The 21,635-nt window shown below is 46.2% G+C and overlaps 1 long non-coding RNA gene across 2 annotated transcripts; it reads right to left on the reverse strand.

Moving 5' to 3' along the window:
• Positions 1-385: 385 nt before the first annotated feature.
• LOC129527664 (uncharacterized) lies at positions 386-16,444 on the reverse strand. 2 transcript variants are annotated; one of them, XR_008672680.2, is made up of 3 exons: positions 16,260-16,444; positions 2,785-3,670; positions 386-2,239 (listed from the first exon to the last, which is right to left on the reverse strand). It is a non-coding gene; the product is annotated as an uncharacterized lncRNA (long non-coding RNA). The 2 variants fall into 2 exon arrangements; XR_008672682.2 differs by lacking the exon at positions 16,260-16,444 and having other exon boundaries at positions 386-991; positions 1,986-2,239; positions 2,785-4,274.
• Positions 16,445-21,635: the final 5,191 nt, after the last annotated feature.

Below are 21,635 nucleotides of genomic sequence, written 5' to 3' on the forward strand. Positions count from 1 at the left end.
CCCTCAGACAAATTCTTTCCTCTGAGGAGACAAGAACCGAGTTGCTGCAGACCTGCATTCACTACTGCTAATACTCTTACAGCAGAAGAAAGGGAACATGGTTGCTCATTGTGGAAGTTGGTGGTAAGTGAAAGAGTCTAGTAGAAACCAAAAAGTTTTTATTTTACTTTATTCATTCGCTCCTTCTTAAGAAGGCTGCTTGCAAAACAGAGATGAGAAAGCACAATGGGTAGGGCCACAGCAAGAGAAGAAGCAAACCCTTCCCTCTGTTACTGGCGGAGGGTGTCCAGGTTCTTGGCGTACTGAATTGGACAAAACGTACAAACAAAGCAAAGAAGGAATGAAGGGATTTATTGACAATGAAAGTATACTCCACAGTGTGGGAGCGGGTCTGGGCATAGGGGCTCAAAGGCTCTGTTACAGAATGTTTGAGTGTTTAGATACCCTCGACTTGGGGTATGCCCTATGTAAATGAAGAGGATGAAGTAAAGTTACAAAGTCACTCACCTGCTGTATGCTCTGTGGAGAGGATATTTCCTGTTATAGCTTAAGTGTGAGTTGGCCTTATGCTCCCTGCCTCCAGACCCTATTTTTCTGTCTCACCTCCTGCCCTTTTGTAACCGCCCAAGGGGTTCACTTTGCTCACTGCCTAGACAGAGCCAATTCATCAAGACAAGGGAAGTGCAATACAGAGAGAGTAATTCACACAGAGCCGGCTGTGTGGGAGACCGGAGTTTTATTATTACTCAAATAAGTCTCTCCAACCTTTCGGGGAGCAGAGTTTTTAAGGATAACTTGGTGGGTGGGTAAAAGCCAGTGAACCGGGAGGGCTGATTGGTCAGAGATGAAATCATAGGGAGTTGAAGCTGTCTTCTAACGCTGAGTCAGTTCCTGGGTGGAGGCCACAAGATCAGATGAGCCAGTTTATTGATCTGGGTGGGGCCAGCTGATCCATCAAGCGCAGGGTCTGTAAAATATCTCAAGCACTGATCTTAGGAGCAGTTTAGGGAGGGTCAGAATCTTGTAGCCTCCAGTTGCATGACTTCTAAACCATAATTTCTAATCTTGTGGCTAATGTTAGTCCTACAAAGGCACTCTAGTCCCCAGGCAAGAAGGAGGTCTGCTTTGGGAAAGGGCTGTTACCATCTTTGTTTAAACTACAAACTAAGCTAAGTTTCTCCCAAAGCTAGTTCAGCCTACACCCAGGAATGAACAAGGACAGTTAGAAGCAAGATGGATTCAGTTAAATTAGATCTCTTTCACTGTCTCAGTCATAATTTTGCAAAGGTGGTGTCACTTTCCTCTGGTTCATTCCCTTTCCAATAACACTCCATCTTGTAACCACCCAACAGTTTCTTCCTGCTCACTGCACAATTAAAGACCATGGCATTGCAGTAAAGAAAGAGTTTAATTGACAGGAGGCCGGTTACACCACGTGGGAGACGGAGTTATTACTCAAATCAATCTCCCTGAAGGCCCATAGTTAGGGGTTTTTCAAAGGCAGTTTGGGAGAAGAGGTGAGGGCGGCCAGGTAATGAGTGCTTGCTGCTGATTGGCTGGGTCAGAGATGAAATCATATGGGGTTGGGGGGATAGAAGCTGTCCTCCTGCATGCTGAATTGCTTCTGGGTGGGGTCACAGGAGTGGGATCGGTGGGTCGGGTTGGAGCCATAGGTGTCAGACATTCAAAAAATCTGACAAGCTACCTCAAAAGGCCAATCTACAATAGTGGTGTTATCTGCAGGAATGGCTGGCAATCTATGTCTGCACCTTAGCAGAATTAGGCTCCTCTCCACCCCCATAGCCCCATGGCCTTTCATTAGCTCTATAGAGGGAGTCAAGTTTGGGGGAAGGGCTATTATCATTTAAACTATAACCTAAATATCTTCCAAAGTTAGCTAGCCCAAAAGCCCAGCAATAATTAAGGGAAAGGCAAGATGGAGGGTGGGTTAGATCATATCTCTTTTACTGCCATAATTTTCTTACTGTTATAATTCTTGCAAAGGTGGTTTCCATCTGAGTGGGCCAGAATGCTGCAGGTCAAGATGCTCACTTATGGGTTCCTCTGTTTTCAGTCTTTTCTTTTTAGAATGGAATCTGCATCCTTGCTCATGTCACTGCTGAATCTCCAAGGCCGAGGGATGTCCCTGACATGGGGGGCTTGGTAACTGGTGGAAAGGAAGGACAGAGGGGCCGAGGAGTGCAATGTGGCAGCATTTCTTGTTCCTTCCTTTCAGCATCTGGAATAAAATGTGGAACACAAGGGACCTTAGTGATGCACTCCAAGGGCATTTCATGATGAAGATGCCCACCCCACTCACCATAGATAGTTAGTTAGAGATAGAGATGGTGTTCACACTTGAGACACCCAGGTGATTCTATCCAGACCACAAAAGTAAAAGTTCCCTCAATTACTCATTTTTTCAGGCAACTTTGGAAATATAGGGTCCAGTTTGAGTGCCAGACTTTAAGGGAGACTTATTCAAATATCCATTCAAAATTATTCAGTTAAATATGTTTTTGAATGAAATAATATTAAAGAATTATTTTTGACAACATGGATGAGCTGAAGGACAATGACAAAGGGGTCTGGAAGCCATGTCATTCCAAGAACTGGCTGAGACACCTGAAGTCGGGAGAACGGAGAGAATGGGCCACAGTGCAGGGGTCCTCACACATGTATCTCTCCTCCCCATGGACACATAACACACAGTGAGCACCCCACACACATTTGTTGAGTGTGTTAATTGCTTTGCTTGGAGAAGAGAGGGCTGACAATACTCACTGCTTCAGAAAGCTCTGTGACAGCTGATGAGAAGGAAAGTTTCGGAGAGTTGGCTGTCTTTCAGGGGAAGTGAAAGGGATCGGTCAGAGCTGAAGGACAAGAGCACTTCTCATTCTTGATTATGCTCTTGAATTATCTGGAGATCTGGTTGAAAGGCAGATTCTGATTCAGTAGGTCTGCAGTGAAGCTGAGATTCTGCATTACCAATGGGCTTGCAGGCAGTGTGGATGCTGCTGTTCATGAACCACCCTTTCACGTCAATAATCATTTCGGATTGCTTCCATTTCTAAAAGTCCCTAAGTGCTGAGCCTTCCATAAAAAAGACAAGGTTGAGAAATCTGGTAGGGTGTGATTTCCAGATGTAGGAGAGTGAAAATGGCTCCCTTCACCCTTCTATGTTCCTTGGCTGGGCTGCTAATTAAATTGACATAAGACAGATTAACAAGACAAAAACTATATTCAATTACATATGATGCACAGAGTCCCACAGACATATGTGACTTGAAGAAGGGCCAGATGATTGAAGCTTATATAATATCCTGAGCTATAGAAAGGAATAGGGGTTTGGGGTTTCTAAGGGTTGGTGGAGAAAAGCCATGGGAAGGTGAAGGGAAGAAATACGTGTTGAATAAAGCTTGTGTTTTCGTGCAGCTAAGCGATCTCTCAGATGGTAAAAGTTGTCTCAGAGCAGCCCTCAGAAGAGCAGGTGAGAGTCTGGGTGTGGCACCAAACTCCAATCTTATCTCCTGTGGTCCAAGATAATCTTCACTGGTTGCTAAGATTCCCAGGGAGAAGATTCATGACAGTTGAGTTCCTTTTGGAGGATCAGTCTTTGGGCGCATCAAGGGAGCTCAGAGAAAGCCCAGATCTTCTGTTCCCGAAGTGCCTTCAGTTCAAAGTAATCAGAAATACCAAGGCATCAGATTTGGAGGTGGCATTTCCTGAACTCCTTCACAGACATACAAATTCATCTTTATATTTATGTAAATCCAGAGATCTCTGTGCTGGGAACTGATCAAAAGAAGGGGAGGTATTTCTCTTTGTATTTTCACACAAGAAGAAAAAGCATTCCTGGTGGCTATGATTCTACTAAAATACTCAGCATATGTTTACTGCATTTCACAACAAATCTGCTCAGTTTGATGCATTTAAAACCTGTCAAATGCTTTACAGGCAGAAAATACATAACTCATGCAGAATCCATAAGACACTTAAAGCCCCGTGCTGTTACTCTCAGCAAAATGAAGTCTTTCATACTCCCACAGCCTCTCCATTCAGTTTATTTCTCTGGTTATCAGCTTTTCTTCCAGATTTTCACATTCCTCATGAGGCTGCTCCCCCATCTGGCCCTGGAGAGCCAAAGGAATTTGCCCTCCAGCCCCTTGAGCTGACTACACTGGCCTTGCCAGAGAGCCAGAGCCATGGGGCAGCAGTATTGAGCTCACTGAACCGACAGCTTCTGGTTAGGGAAATGCAAGTCCACAGGGAAGCGAGGAGTAGGGAATCATATTTGTTGAGCACCTATTGTGTGCCAGATAATGAACCAGACTCATTCCACCCACTTCCTCTAATGCTTATTGCACCATCACTAGAGAACTATGGAGGTTAAAGAGAGAAAAAGAAGTCTCCTCATATTCATGGGCTTCAGAGACAAGTAAGCATGTCCCAGACTACTCTCCTATTGCTTGACAGACAGGTCCTGACTTTGACTCTGTGTTCTGAAATCCTCTACCATCTTTGGGGAGCAAGACACAAAAGCTTGCCCAGATCAGGGCTGCCTGGCCACATGAGGAGAATCTAGTGGTGATAGTTCCAAGTTGTTTGTTTTTCTTCCAGCGTTGTCTACTCCCGGAGGAAGGCTGCAGACAGTGAATGCAGAAGTCCTGCCTGGATTCTGCCCTCACAAAAAGTGCACATCCTCTCCTGGAGCCTGAAGCGCCAAACTATGGGTGTCAGAGTCCAGGCCAAAATGGTGTGGCTTGAAGACCCTATTATTGATGCTGCTGATTTCAGGCCTATTTCCAGTCAAGGAGGAATGGGCTTTTGTTTTGTATTTTTTTTTTTTCAGATTGAAAAGCGCTAAACTGATAAGCAATGATGCATGGCCTTCATGGTCAATTGCTCACACTAGCAAAAATCTTTCAAGATAAGAATGACAAAAATAATAAGGAGAGTAACAATGCCACCATGACCTTTTAGCAAGATGGAGGAAATCACTCTTCAGCAGGGATTCATTTTTCTAGTTTTCTTGTTTTTTTAGCCACAGGAAATAAAGCGTGCACCCTACCCTTTAATTCACTGTTTCCCCTATTCAGTTTCTATTTCCTGGTAAATTAAGTAGATGCAATTTATAGGCCTTTCTTATGTTCCCAGCTCCTGTGGACCCTGATTCTAAAAGCCTCTCTGCCCTATCCCTACCACTCCCTCCACATTTCTAACCCAGCTCTTCCAAAGAGAGTATATATAGGTACTGTGGAAGCAGAGTAAGATATCCTGCATATAGTAGGTGCTCAATAAGTGCTGAGAGGAATTAAATTGAAGCACTGACAGTTCTTTACCTGGGTCTTAGTCTCATGGAGAATTACAGAATCTGAGAAATGTGCTATCATACCTTGCCTCCTCAATCTAGTTTGTTCTCTTCCACTTTTGTTACCAGAGACTTGGAACTGAGAATTTAACACCCATCCATCCTTGGAAGCCTTCTCCAGACACAAGCGCTCGTTCTCCCTGGGAACTGTGTAGGAGATGCAGCAGGGAGCCTAGCCCAGCCTGTGCCCGTCCTAGCAGCCAGCACCTGTCAACGCAAGGTCTACGGATCAAACGGAGGGGACTTTCTGATGGAGCCATCCTGGCAGGGCCACTGTGTAAGAAAGAAGTCACATACTTGCAAAATGAGGGTAGTGGCCAAGCGCACTCCCCAAATCCTCTGAAATAACAAAATTATTCATGAACTGAAATAATCACTGCTTTGTATCTTTCCGTTTTCCCTCTTTGTAAACAGCTCTGCTCTTGGTACTCCTGCCTAACCACAGCAGCCCCTAGTGGCAACAAGCTGGAACACGCAAGACTGTTCCGAAAATGTCTCCAGCGCTTCACCGGAGCCTAAAGCATCCCCCACCTCCGCCCTCCCCGCTTACCTTCATGGATCTGATTTTTATTTCTGAGGGGCTGAGGTTAGCCTCTTGGTTTTTCAGCACACACGAATGCACACAAGCGTATGCACACAAGCGTATGCATATACTGACACTGTGTGGGGTGAGGCAAGACACGCCGGTCAACGGGCCCCTGGGGTGGGGAGAATACAGGAGGGCTGGTAGGAGCTGGAGGAGCTCTCTGCACACCCCCAAGTCCTCTGGTCCAGGGTGCCCGTGAAACCAGGGCCCAGCTCTGACTCGATTTTTGTCGAGAAGAATCAGCCATCAAAGAGTGAGAGGTGGGATGCCTCACTCAGGGGTTCACCTCTCTGCTCCTATCACACCCCCAGAAGCAGCTGCCACTAGCCAAGGTGAGAAAATCATAATGGCACCCTTGAGAGAGAGCCCTTTATGAAGCAGCTAAATATCCTCTCTTTCCAGGGAATGACTTAACAAAACCTCAAATGCCACGCTTGGATGTCAGCTGAAACAACTTTTCTCAAAAAAACCTAAATGCAAAAAAAAAAGCTTATTTGAAACAACATCCAGAGGGAGTCCTTGTACACCTAAGCCCAGGTAATGGATTTACGCCCGGACTGCTTTCCCCCGCAGGGAATCTAGTCCCTCCACGATCTCACTTCCCAGGACCAAAGGCTAGTGGAGCACCAGGCCTATTTTGGAAGGGCTGGGAAGGGAGGGGAAAATGGATTTGTAGATGTCTAGTGAGTGTTGAGACTGCTGGGTGCTTCCTTCACCAACCTGAACTCACTTCAGACTCACACAGAAAAAAACATCACGTTAAGAATTCCTCTGGGAGGGAATTGACTCTTAAGAATAGAACTGTTTAACTCTTGATCCTGCCTTTAACTGACTCTGCAAATGTTTAAATGGATTCAAATACAACTGAAACGGAGTTGGGTGATTTTGACATCAATTAATATACTCCGATGAAGTTAGCAGAGGGGACTTTGAGTTAAGTGCAAGGAAAAAAGGGAGGGGGGTGGGAAATACGGCCCTTATACTTTCTGTTTTAAATTATGATAGAGCATACAGGGCAATTCCCCCAGGGCTTATAACAAAGACTCAGAAGATGTTAAATCCACTGGGAAAAGCCCAAAGCTCTGGCTCCTAAAGGGAAATGTGAGTTAGTCAATGCAGACACCGTAGATGATTTATTGGTTATTGTGTGTGTTTTTATGTGTGATATTGGGCTCTGTGCTGTGTGCCTCTCAGCTGTTTGAGGGACAGATGTCAGGAGGAGTAGTCCAGGCACTCACGGGTTAACTCAAGCCCTGATCCCAAGGGACCCAGGCATTTTAAGAGCAGAGCCTCCTCCAGTCATGGGCTGCCCTTACTTCTAAAACCTTGAATGTGAAAAAAGACTGTCCGCCTTCCATCTGATGTGGGTTGCTGAATGTTTTCTTCACCCAAGTCCCAAAATGAGGCACACCTTAGCTGTTTCCACCCCCTCACCTTTCAGCAGCCTGCGTCCACTGAAACGGCTTTTGGGGAGCTCACTGGAGTCCTCTCCACATCCAGATTCCCTAGCCTCTTTCCCGGTGTCCTGTGGGGATCAGGACCCTGTCTGAGCTGCGGTCCTTGCTGAGCTCCTGAGACGTGGCTTCTGCTCAAGTCTCCTCTCCTCCTCCGCTCTTCCTCGAGCCCTTCCAGCCAATCCCCTGAAAGTGTTGATGCCCTTTCTGGTTTAGGACCACTCCTTATATCAAACCAGTGTTCACTTCCCCTTCATTCATCCTACGAGTATCTACTGAGTGCCTACCATCTACTAGGCATTCTTCTAGCACTGGGGATACAACCGTGAATTTAACAGACAAAAGTCTCTTTTCTTATGGCCTTAGAGTCTAGTGCCAGGGTTGGCAACACTTTTCTTGAAGGACCAAATAGTAAATATTTCGGACTTACAGGCCATATGGTCTCCATGGTAACTACAGCTCTGTGGCTGCAGCTGTAAAGCAGCCATAGACAAAACATAAACAAATGGGCATGGCTGTGTTCCAATAAAACTTTATTTACAAAAAAAAAAAAAAAAAAACAAGTTGTAGGAAGGCGGAGGGCTTTGGCCTGCTGGGAAAGACATGTTCTCTTTCTGCTGAGATTTCTTTTCTTTTTCTTTATTTTCTTCTTCTTCTTCTTTTTTTTTTTTTTTTTTTTTTGAGACTGAGTCTTGCTCTGTCGCCCAGACTCCAGTATGGTGGCACGATCTTGGCTCACTGCAGCCTCCGCCTCCCGGGTTCGAGGGATTCTTCCGCCTCAGCCTCCTGAGTAGCTGGGATTACAGGTGTGTGCCACCACGCCCAGCTAATTTTTGTATTTTTAGTAGAGACGGGGTTTCACCGTGTTTGGCCGGGCTGGTCTCAAACTCCTGGTCTCAACTGATCCACCCGCCTCTGACTCCCACAGTGCTGGGATTATAGGCGTAAGCCACCCGTACTTGGCCTCTGCTGAGATTTCTAAACTGACAGAATGAAGCTCAGGGGCCATCTTTGCTGCGACACAGGGAGAAGGTGCCTGAGAATTAAGCCATCCTGGGAAGGCAGAGTGGAGAATCCTCATGGCATTCATGACATATTTTTTTTTTTTTTTTTTTTTGAGACGGAGTCTCTCTCTGTCACCCAGGCTAGAGTGCAGTGGCGCAATCTCGGCTCACGGCAAGCTCCGCCTCCTGGGTTCAGGCCATTCTCCTGCCTCAGCCTCCCGAGTAGCTGGGACTACAGGCGCCCGGCGCCACGCCCAGCTAGTTTTTTGTATTTTTACTGGAGACGGGGTTTCACCGTGTTAGCCAGGATGGTCTCGATCTCCTGACCTCGTGATCCGCCCACCTCGACCTCCCAAAGTGCTGGGATTACAGGCGTGATCCACCGCGCCCGGCCTCATGACATCTTTTGACCCCCTGGATTCAACCAGGTAATCGTATATGAAACGATGTATACTTTCGTCTGTACCTTTGGTTATTTTGAATCAATAAACATTTCTCCCTCCCCGCCCCCCCCCCTTTTTTTTGGCTTAAGCCCGTTGATTTGGGGTTCTGTCACTTATAACCACAGTCCTGACTGATACCAAACCCAGACCCATTCTTGAACTCCTTTTCTCCTTTCTCTATGTGTTTTCCCTGGGCAATATCATCCACCTCCCTGAGTTTCTGCTGTCACCTCTGTGTAGATAACCCTGACATATTTTTTGTTTTATTTTTGAAATAATAAAACAGGATCTTTAGAGTATAATTTTTTTTTTTTTTTTGTATTTATTGATCATTCTTGGGTGTTTCTCAGAGAAGAGGATGTGGCAGGGTCATAGGATAATAGTGGAGGGAAGGTCAGCAGATAAACACGTGAACAAAGGTCTCTGGTTTTCCTAGGCAGAGGTCCCTGCGGCCTTCGGCCCTGTTTGTGTCCCTGGGTACTTGAGATTAGGGAGTGGTGATGGCTCTTAACGAGCATGCTGCCTTCAAGCATCTGTTTAACAAAGCACATCTTGCACCGCCCTTAATCCATTTAACCGTGAGTGAACACAGCACATGTTTCAGAGAGCACGGGGTTGGGGGTAAGGTTATAGATTAACAGCATCCCAAGGCAGAAGAATTTTTCTTAGTACAGAACAAAATGGAGTCTCCTATGTCTACTTCTTTCTACAAAGACACAGTAACAATCTGATCTCTCTTTCTTTTCCCCACATTTCCCCCTTTTCTATTCGACAAAACCGCCATCGTCATCATGGCCCGTTCTGGATGGTTGCTGTCTCTTCGGAGCTGTTGTGTACACTTCCCAGACGGGGCAGCCGGGCAGAGGCGCTCCTCACTTCCCAGACGGGGTGGCGGCCGGGCAGAGGAGCTCCTCACATCCCAGACGATGGGCCGCTGGGCAGAGGCACCCACTTCCCAGAGGCACCCACTTCCCAGATGGGGCGGCCAGGCAGAGGCGCTCCTCACATCCCAGACGATGGGAAGACGAGCAGAGGCGCTCCTCACCTCCCAGATGGGGTGGCGGCCAGGCAGAGGCACCCCTCACCTCCCAGACGGGGCAGCCGGGCAGAGGCACCCACTTCCCAGATGGGGCGGCTGGGCAGAGGCGCTCCTCACATCCCAGACGATGGGCGGCCAGGCAGAGGCTTCCTCACTTCCCAGGTGGGGCGGCCGGTCAGAGGCGCCCCACCACCTCCCAGACGGGGCGGCCGGCCAGAGGTGCCCCTCACTTCCCAGACTGGGCGGCCGGGCAGAGGCGCTCCTCACATCCCAGACGGGGCGGCCGGGCAGGGGCGCTCCTCACATCCCAGACGGGGCGGCCGGGCAGAGGTGCTCCTCACATCCCAGACGATGGGCAGCCAGGCAGAGACGCTCCTCTCTTCCCAGGTGGGGTGGCCGCCGGGCAGAGGCTGTAATCTTAGCACTTTGGGAGGCCAAGGCAGGCGGCTTTCCACCAACCAGAGGCAAAATGTGCATCTTTCCAGTTTGACAATCCTTCACTGAGGAAACGATAAGGCAGGAACCACAGAGGACAACTAGGCACTCAGCCCACTTATGCAGCTGAGTCTTTCCCTTGCATACATTATAGATGCCAGACAATAGGATTCGATCCAAATGATCCATGTGGCATGGTTTTTCACCATAAAATCGAATCACAGCCGAGGTCAGGATTTGTAGCCTCCTCCCGTATGAGCACAGGATCATCAAATCCCAGCCTGGATAAGTAATCATAAATGATCTGAAGAGGTTGTTCAGTAGGTTCCAGTCTCCTGTAATCCCAGCACTTCAGGAGGCCAAGGAGGGAGGATCACTTGAGGTCAGGGGTTCAAGACCAGCCTGGGCAACATAGTGAAACCGCGTCTCTTCAGGACCCGGATCTCTCCCGGCCGGCGGCTCGCGGGCGCTTCGGGCGGCTCTGGGGGCTTCAGCGGGCCCGCGGGCCCCGGCTCCACCTCCCCCATCGGCGACCCAGGCTGCACCTAGAGTAGGATTTTTATAATCCTTTTTTTTTTTTTTTAGACAGAATCTCACTCTGTCACCCAGGCTGGAGTGCCGTGGTACAATCTTGGCTCACTGCAACCTCTGCCTCTTAGGCTCAAGTAATCCTCCCACCTCAGCCTCCCGAGTAGCTGGGACCACAGGCCTGTGCAACCATGCCCGGCTAATTTTTTTTTTTTTTTTTTTTTTGTATTTTTAGTAGAAATGAGGTTTTGCCATGTTGACAATACTGGTCTCGAACTCCTGAGTGCAAGCAATCCACCTGCCTCAGTCTCCCAATGTGCTGGGATTACAGGCATGAGCCACTATGCCCGGCCTTCTATTTTATTTTAAATTTAGAGTTGGAGTCTCACTATGTTGCCCAAGCTGGTCTCAAAATCCTGGGCTCAAGCAATCCTCCTACCTTAGCCTTCGGAGTAGCTGGGCTTTTATAGATGTGAGCCACTGTGCCCAGTCCTGACATCTTTATTTCAGGCTCTAACTTTAATCCTGAGCCCCTATTTCCTCTGGCCTACTAGACATTTTGCCTAAGATATCCAGGAAGTATAACATGTCTAAAACTCAACTCAACACTCTAGTTTCTCTTCAGATGGTATAAATCTTTCACCTTTTAAAACTCAACTTATTACCTAACCTCTTTCCCTTCAAATGTCTTTTCCTGTGTTTCATAATAATACTAAAAATAATACCCCAGAGGCACTGTGACTCATGCCTGTAATCCCAGCAATTTGGGAGCCTGAAACGGGTGGATTTCTTGAGCCCAGCGGTTTGAGACCAGCCTGGGCAACATAGCGAGAACCCACCCTACCAAAAAAAAAAATAATAATACAAAAGTTAGCCAGATGTGGTGGTACACACCTGTAGTCCTAGCTACTCAGTAGGCTGAGGTGGGAGGAATACCTGGGTCAGAGAGATGGAGGCTGCAGTGAGCTGAAATCACACCACTGCCCTCCAGCCTGGGTGACAGAGTGAAAACCTGTCTAAAAAATAAATGAATAAATTAATTAATTAATAATAATATCAACTGAGCTATTATTACTATGGGCAAGGTCTTGTGGTAGGCACCATATTATTTCAAATGTCCTAATTAGCATGCAAGGCAGATATTATAAGTCCCATTGTACAGATGAGTAAACTGAATCTGACAGCCTAAGCTAATTGGATCAGCAGGTGACTAAGCCGTGGTTTAACTTCAGGCCAGCTGTCCCCAGCCTCGATCCTCCCCTATACCAGGCTGGCTGCCCTTCCTTATTCAGTTAATAGCAGCATCAACCACTCAGTCGGAAGAAGAAGGCCAGGAGCTCTTCTTCTAGAACATCTCTTGTATCTTCCCCTTTCTACACAGCCACTGTTTTATTCAAGGTTCTCATTCCTAAGGTAACAGATAGTTTTCTAGATGACTTCTATTTTCCCAGGCCCTTCCCTTCCACTCCAGTCCCTACTATATTTCATTATGTTATATGGTTGACCCTTGAACAACATGGGATTGAACTGCACAGTTCATTTATAAGCAGATTTTTTTTTCAACCAAAACACAGTATTCACAGGATGCAAAACCCACTGTGGAGGCGGGGGTACTTTTTGTAAATTCAGGTTTTATAGGGCCAACTGCAGGGACTTGAGTAAGTATGGATTTTGGAATATGTGGGGATTCTGGAACCCTTCCCTCACATATACCAAGGGCTGACTGTAAATATAAACCCCCAGTGAAGGAACAAAATTTCTGCCTCTTCTTCCTCCTCTGCTCAGAAACCAACACCTCCTCCTGCAAGATAGAAGCCAAGCATCTTAGCTGGCAGTCAGGGACATTTTCAACCCAGCCCACAACCTACCTTTTTAAACATAGTTATCCATATTTAAGGTATACAACGTAGTGTTTTAATATACAAATACATAGTTTAATGCTGACTACAGTCAGGAAAATAAGCATATCCACAACCCATCTTTTTTATCTTCTCACTTCCTAATGCTCCATTTAATACATTCTTGATCTATCTGCTGCTTCCAGAAAATAGCAAGTTTAATTTGCTCTTTTAGAATGATTGAAACTGTTTCTGCTTAAAGTGATCCAACAACTCTCTGACTGTCTTTTGGGTCCATTCTCAATTTCCAATTCTTCCATAAAGCACTCCTGAATACTCTCACCTACTCTCATCTCCCCACCTTCTGAACTTTTTTGTTTCTCCCACTCATGCAGTGATCTCTCTCTCTCTCTCTCTCTCTGTCAGTTATCTGCTACTTTGAAAGATTGTTGTCTTATTTCAATTGTGGATGTCTTGAATTGTTGTCATATTTCGTTATTTAACACATACAATGCATTGCTATTTAACTGCATCTTATTTCCCTAGCTAGGCAGTAAGTGCCTAGAAGTCAGGTGATGGGACTTTTTCTTAATCCGGCCATAGTTCCTAGCACACTTCTTATTATAGCTCTTCTCAACACTGGCTGCACATTAGAGTCTCCAGTGGAGCTTTATAAAAAATACAAATGCCTGGTCCCAAAACCAGAGATTTAGATTTAATCATTCTGAAATGAAGCCAGGCATTGGTACATTTTAAATCTTTCCAGATGATTCTAATGTGCAGCCAGCCTTAGAGCCAGTGATTTATCACATCACAGATACCCAGAAAATGCTTGATGGATGTTTGATTGATTGACCTGAGTCCAGATGTGGGCCCAAATTTCCTAATTAACTACCCAAATGTATTTGGCTACCAGAAAAAGGTGGCTAACCCGGTAGACTTAATAAATATTGTTTGGGGCTGAAGATGGTAATCTTGATGTTGACAATGATTATGGTGATGATGATAAAAATCTGAAACAAATTCTGGCATTTCTAGTCTCAGCACAGGACAACAGTTCCCCAAAAAGAAATCAGATCGGCCCAGGTTCGATTTTTGCAAGTTCTTTTCTTCCCTAAGACGTGCCTTGTGCCTTTCCAGTCACTCTAGATGGGACTCTGCAAGACAACAGGCTTCCTGGATCAGTGGAGCAGACTCACTGGGAATAACCTAGTTCCTCCTCATTCCCAAGGCCACAGTTTATAAAAAGCTTAGTTAATTTGTCATTATGAGAAACTTTTGGACACAACTAAGTTCCTTACTTAATGAGGTGTTGCTCCCAGGGAATGGGTAGGGACACAGCCTTTTAGTCTATGGCCTAAAAGGTTTTGGGAAGGACAGAAGTTCCTTCAATAGTTGTTGCCAGTTGTTTAGAGACATTTAGAGACATTTACTCATTTGCTAATGAGGCAAGAGTCATGGCTCCATCCCCTCATTTAGCATGGAGTTTTGCTTCATTCTGTGAGTGGTGTTCACCCCTAACCTCACTCAGTTTTGCAAATGCCACTGGAGTATTCATATAGATGGTGAAAGAGGGGGAGGATTGGAGAGAGCATCTTTATCCATAAAAGGTCACCATAGGTATAGCCCAAGCATTTAGGACTGGGATTGTTTCATTTTATAGCAGGTCTGATTTAGAATTATCTTGGCTAGAAGGTAATATGGTTTGGCTCTGTGTCTCCACTGAGATTTCATGTCAAATTGTAATCCCCACATGTTGGAGGAGGAGCCTGCTGGGAGGTAATTGAATCACAGGGACAGACTTCCCCTTTACTGTTCTCATGATAGTGAGTGAGTTCTCACGAGATCTCGTTGTTTGAAAGTGTGTAGCATCTCCGTCTTCACTCTCTCTCTCTCTCTCCTGCTGCCATGTGAAGACGTGCTTGCTTCCCCTTCCACCATGATTGTAAGTTTCCTGAGGCCTCCCCAGCCATGCTTCCTGTACAGCCTGTGGAACTGTGAGTCAATTAAACCTCCTTTCTTTATAAATTACCCAGTCTCAGGTAGTTCTTTATAGCAATGTGAGAATGGACTAATACAGAAGTCAAATGATATTTAGGATGGAAAAATTAAGCCTGTTTTTTCTTCGTCTTTAGCTTAACTTTTATTTGAAGCCTGAAAAAACTAGGATAGGCCTAAGCAGATCAGAAACAGAGGGCCTTGGGTGGTGCTTATTTTTCGGGCAACATTCAGAATATATCAAGGAGGCAGAGTAGTGCAGTATTCAGGAGCAAAGCTCTGGAGTTGAACTGCCTGTTCCCAAACCCCACATTGATCTTTGGAAATTAAAGATCTCTTGCCTCTTGAGGCTTCAGTTTCCATATTTGTAAAATTGGATAATAATAGCAAGTAATAGTAACAATCTCATCAGGCATGAGAGAGATTGGGTTTGTGGGAGCCATGGCATTAAAGATCCCTGTGGCTATTGCAGGTCACAGTGTGGACCCGCATCCTTGTTCCCCACAGCCTGGCTTCTGTTTAGCACACTTACTTAAGGGAACCAGCTTTTCATTTCATTGGCCAATGGAGGGTAATAGGGATTTTTTGTCCACATCCTAATGCTATACTCATTGGGTTTTAGTCAGAAAAGCAGAAACCATTCCAGGACTTCCGAACAGCAGCAGTTTAATATGGGGAACTGGTGACACTGGTAATGCAAGAGCCAAGACGTCAAGAAGAGGATAGTGAGGAGAGCCAGAAATTAGCAAGAGCAGGAAGTCACTATCACCCATGAGCTGCAAGGACAATGGAAGGAGTGGATTACAGTCCAGGAGCCAGGCCTCCAGGGGGGAGCTAAAACCATGTCAGGGGCTGCTGGAAAGAACCTGGGGCAATGGAGGGAGGGACTGGCTCTCCTCAGTATCCTCTGCTTGACTTCTTGGCTCTTGCACTACCGGTGTCACCAGTTCCCCATATTAAACTGCTGCTGTTTGGAAGCAGAGGCTGTGGAGGGGACACAGTCACTGCCAGAGACAACAGTCAGCACCAAGAAGGTATGATTTTCCGTGACACCACTTGGTCCCAAGGAGCAAGGAAGTCTCAGAGATATGGTTTCCTATGACACCAAGTGAGATAGAGAATACAGGGAATCAGGCCAGATAGGTGGCTCATGCATGTAATCCCAGCACTTTAGGAGGCTGAGTCAGAAGGATTGCTTGAGGTCAGGAGTTTGAAACAAATTGGGCAACACAGTGAGGTCCTGTCTTTACCAAAAAAAAAAAAAAATAGCCAAACATGATAGCATGCACCTGTAGTCCCAGCTAGTCAGGAAGCTGGGGTGAGGATTGCTTGAGCCCAGGAGTTTGAGGCTACAGTAAGCTATGTCTGTGCTACTGCACTCCAGCGTGGGTGACAGAGCAAGACCCTGACTCTAAAAAAAGAGAGACTGAATGAAGGAAATAGGTCTGAGGGAAGACAGGTAGCTGACAAGCACAGCTCTTTTCCTACTTCCTAATCTCCCCTGAAGCCAGCACAGAATTGTGTCTCTTTGGCTGAACTAAAATTCAAAAAGGCACTTCTTACCTGGGAAGTGTCAAAAGGCAGAAGGGTGCTGGAACCACGGTGCAGACCCAGGACTGTTCTTTCGGGGTCTGGAATAACAGAGAAAGCAGGAAGGGAATGATGCTGAGATTGTGGGGATTGCAGTGGCTTGTTTTCTTTCATTTTTATTCCCTAACAACTGCTTCAGTTCTTTTCATTATTAATCTGGGAGTTTTTTTATGTTCTCTGCACATCTTTGGAAGATTAATTTAAGCCAAATCTTCACTACCACAGAGGCTAATTCATTTTTCTGACTCTTTGAACAAAGAACAACTATTATTTCTTATCAGCAGAAAAGCACAACTTTCTGAGTTAAAAGCCAAAAGAATTGCAAGCATCCTTGGCAATTTGGAGCCTTGAGACAGTCAGGGAATCTCAGAACAGGCTGTGTTTCTTGTGGGACTTTTCATATTGTGTTAGAGGAAGGAAAGAAGAGGATGGCTTTTGCCACATCAGGCAAAGACTTCAGGACCAAGGGCCGCTCCTCTCCCTTGCCCTCTTCCCACCTCAGTTCTGAAAAAAAGAGGTTTCCCTTCAGCCAGTGGGCAAATGCATAGTGGGGGGCCCAGTTCTGCTGGTGGGTAAATGAAATATTTAGTCTGTGAGCTGAAGGGAATCTTTCATCTTTTGTCCGAAGTTCAGAAGCTGGGGCCTTCAAGCAGAAACTAAATTACAGCAGAAGCTCTCCAGGGGGAACTGAGAGACAGCGAATTCTGGAAATGCCAAGTAAGCCTGGCGATTGCAAGAGAAATAACCCTGGATTTCCCCCTCTCCTGCCCTTCAACCCTGGAGGAAGAATCAAAACAAAGACCTTAAAGCCACACAATCTCAGAGCCAGAATGTGTAGGTTTCTATCAAACGTCCCCTCCCCAATCCTTCCCCAAGCACACACAGAGAATCCCGGATGCTGCTAGAACAATTCCACCACTGGAAAGCTCAGGACCCTCCATCCCGTCGGTGGCTGCCCCAGTCATTACAGATTTTCTTCCTTTCACTGAGCCAAATCTGTCCACTGGCTTCCAGGAAGAGGAGGCCTGGTCTGCACCCCTGCCTGGCAAAGCCCTGTAGACTTTCCTCAATCTTTCAAGTGTCTTCTTAATCTTCTATCCTGCTTATAACATAAGCACCACATTCAGTTTTGGGTTTTATATGTCGGCCTGCTAAGTATCTGAACCAGGTTTATCCAAAATTTGTCACAGTATATGAATTGATGTTCTTTGAAAAAGAACAAAGAAAGTTTTATGGTCAAATAAGCTTTGAAAATGCTGGGTTAATAAGCTTTGGTGGTCACACTAAGTGTTCACCTACATCCCTGGCTCTTCCCACTTTGGCACCCACCAGCCCCACTGCCACTGTCATCACCTGCACTGCTTTACCTGAAGGCCCTGTCTGGTCCTTGGAGCCCACTTTTTCTGCCCGGGCAACAAGAAGTGTGAAGGAATCAAAACTCTCCAGGAGCAGCCCTCAACCAGAGACGGACTGGAGTTGGTGTGTGATATGGTTTGGCTGTGTCCGCACCCAAATCTCATCTTGAATTGTAGCTCCCATAATTCCCATGTGTTGTGGGAGGGACCCAGTGGGAGGTAATTCAATCATTGGGGTGGGTCTTTCCCATGCTGTTCTCATGATCGTGCATAAGTCTCATGAGATCTGATGGTTTTATAAAGGTAAGTTCCCCTGCACAACTTCTCTGTCTTGCCTGCTGCCATATAAGATGTGGCTTTCGCCTTTTGCCACCCCTATGCCAAGACTGTGAGGCCTCCCCAGCCAGATGGAACTGTAAGTCCATTAAACCTCTTTTTCTTTATAAATTACCCAGTCTCAGGTATGTCTTTATCAGCATCATGAAAACAGACTGATAAAATTGTGTAAATACCCCGGCTCTCCCACACCACCCTTTGGGTGGGATGACACTGAGGCCCTTGTTCTGAGGGCTGCCAAAGTTCCCCTGCAGCATGAAGCTTCTATTCACCATGGGAACTGGCTCCACAAAACATCCTTTATCCCCTGCTTTCCTTCCTGATCTCATTCCCACGCCTTCCAGGAAACAGGAATCTTTGTCTCAGTAAATGCTCATGGGGAACCCAAACTAAGACACAGTCAACTTGTAAATTTCCAAGCAAGGGCTATAGTCCAAGCCCTTTCCAAAATTTATTTGACTGAGAAACTCTTTTCTCACAGTTCACCTGGAGGGACTAGGGTTCTGGAGGACACGCTTAGGGAAGCTCCGTTCTGGCCCTGGGCAGGATGCAGACCTGTCATGGAGTTCCTGAGGGAAGAAGTCAAGGACAGCATGGTAGCATGGATGATCAGGGTGTGAAGCAAGAAAGACATTGAGTGGGAATATCCAGCCACCCAGAAACACCTGGAGTTGAGACTCCCCAGCGGCAGAGTCCTCTCAGAGACAGTCTGAGAGGAAGTGGCTGATGTGGGCATTGAATACGTTCATCTGCTGCTACAGATTTGAATTCTTGTTCTCACACTTCAAGTGCAGTGTGTGGATTAGACTAATTCGGAGTGGATTCATGCTTCACAAAAAAATAATACCGTAGCTGCCCGTGTGAGAATTAACCCACCTGCTCTGCTTCTACCTGTAAGGAAAAGGTACCAATTTCCTCAAGCTGCAAGACTGAGAGACAGAGACACCCCAGGATTGGGCAATTATGTTAGGAAATTCAACATTCGAAATGAATGGAAAATGGCTGGGGACTTTTTCTCAACAACTTGGCTTGAACAGGATTGATTCCAGGACTGAGAAGTATTCAAGTGACTCAGTGCCTGCAGTGATATAAAATAGGATCATTTGGTAGCTGGAAAATCTAAGGTGTGCCCTATCATCAAAGCACCGGCATTTAATAAAGTTGATTAAGGATGTTGAAGCAGCAAGGAGGGAAACCAACCATGGAACATCGGGTCAACCCTGCATTAGGAGTCCGGAACATCACAGAGACACAGGGAGATGTCTTCTAAATTTCCGCATGGACCAGGAGACTTTATCTTGCCTCTAGAAGGACATGGAATGTTCTTTCTGGAACACCCCCCAGCACTGGCTCAGGACATCTCTGTGAGGGTTCTTAGAGGACTCAGGGAATGCTGTCTGCACCTGCACACACAGGTGTGTGGGTTTCCTCTGGGCACTGGCTACATGTTAGGCATTTGGTATTCTGCCCTATACATGATGGGATAAAGTGTTTAAGAGATAAATGTTCCAAGACCTTCCTGATCTACCCATGAATAAACAACCTGACTGGGACTGCCCTCTACCCCCTGAGAAGGGCACTGCTTGGCAGACCAGTTGCTTATACTCAGAATCTGGAGAAAGGAGGAGGGAGGAAAGTGCAAAAGGCCTGGGGAGTATGGCTTGGAAAATGAAGTTTTTCAAGGTAGCTGGGGGACAAAATAAGTTCAGAGCCACAGTGGTACGAGAACAAAATAGACGAGAGAGAAAATGGGAGTGTGTTCAGAATGGCTGACATTGGCAGGGCATGGTGACTCATGTCTGTAATCCAAGTGTTTTGGGAGGCCAAGGCAGGAGGATTGCTTGAGGCCAAAAGTTTGAGACCAGCCTGAGCAAGATAGTGAGACCTCACCTGTACAAAATATAAAAAATATTAGCCAGGTGTGGTGGTGTGCATGTAGTTCCAGCTACTGGGGAGGCTGAGGTGGGAGGATTGCTTGAACCCAGGAATTTGAGGCTGCAGTGAGCTATGATCACGACACTGCACTTCAGCCCGGACAACTGAGCAAGACCCTGTCTTTAAAAAATAGAATGGCTGAGGTCTATATGTGTCCTTCTTGGTGTTTGAAAAATATTAGTCCAGGACAGAAGTGCTTGCTTTGAAATTACTCTTGATTGCCGGACTGGACTTTCTTGACCTCAAATCCACCGTGGGGTTGGGTATTGTGAGTCATGGCTTAAAGTACTACTGAGATGTACGTCCAGACCCTGAGCCTTTAAACAAATCTACCCACTCACAATAGGCGCAGCTAAAGACCAATAAAAATGGGGGGACTATCTTGAATCTTCTCTCTCCTTTTATCTTTGCTCCTCACTGTCTACTCCAGTCTTCTGTGTTTACTTCTGACTTTTCAGTAGTTCTCCCATTTTTGGTTACAAAATTTCTCTTTGAATTTGAATAAGGAAATTGACTTTCATAGTATTGATTCTTGCTCTCCTTAAGAAAAATCTTTTCCGCCCTTCTGTCTCTCCCCTATCCTAAGCCTCCAGGGTGAGCACCAGCCCAGCCTGGCTCCAGTTCCTGAACCACCCCAATGCCTGTTAACTGGGCTTGTTCTGCATCTCACTCCCACCTTGCAGGGCCATGAGACAGTGCAGTGTATGTCTGTTTCCCTGGTAGACTGAGCTATGTCTTATTGTTGCATCCTTCCCTGCTCCTAGCACTGCCTCTATTCCATAACAAGGGTTCACTGAGTATTTGTTGATTTCCAGACACAAGATCAGCTGTAGGTCTCAGCCTGGAGGAGATGTTAATAAGAACTGTGACACTTGGAATTTACCATTGAGATGCTTAAATGTGTTAACAGAAATTCCAGAAAGCTAGAGAGGCTCTTGGATAAATTAGAAATCATGAGGAAAAGAGATGTTATTTTCTCATCAACAGCCAATTCACTAATGATTTAACCAAGTCAATAGCTCATGGGACCTCCGTGACCTTACTACACTGAATTGCTGTTTCTCCTTTTGCTTTTAGAGGTCAATCCTCTCCCGGCCCAGCTAATTTTTCCCCAGCTGGGCTGCACTTTCTTGAGGCCCCTGGACTCCTGCCTGTGTAGCCTCTCCCCTCAGTCACCTGCCTCCTCATCTCATCCAGAAGCTGGAGCCAGATACAACCCAGGTTTCCTTAGGTCTGTGATTAAATATTGAGTTGTTTCTGATTGGACTGCTCACTTTTCCCATTTTTCTTTACTTTTTTCACAAATTTTTTGGTAACTACTATGAGCCAAGCCCTCTGGCAGGCACTGGGACTACAGTGAGTCTCTGACATCAAGAGGCTCCAGCATGATGGGGAAGACAGACAAGCCAGCGGAGAATTGCAAAATGCTGTTCTATAGGGTGCTGGGGCATTGCAGAGGCAGGGAGGTGGACTACCAACCTAGATGAGGCTGGGCTATGTTTGAAGTGGGGGTTGAGGAGGGGAATGGAGTACAATAAAACACCCATACAATAAACGTCTTCCGCTGCGTCATTACCATGGACCCATGACCCTGCCTCCCAGACAGATGTGCTAGGCGCTGCTGCTGTAACGAAATCTCAACCCAACAATGATTTATCATTCATTTAACATGCCAGAAACTGACTTCTTGCTCATACTAGCTGTTCTATTCAGATCAGCTAGT

This window comes from Gorilla gorilla, chromosome 18 (assembly GCF_029281585.2).
Source record: "Gorilla gorilla gorilla isolate KB3781 chromosome 18, NHGRI_mGorGor1-v2.1_pri, whole genome shotgun sequence".
Classification (NCBI taxonomy): domain Eukaryota; kingdom Metazoa; phylum Chordata; class Mammalia; order Primates; family Hominidae; genus Gorilla; species Gorilla gorilla.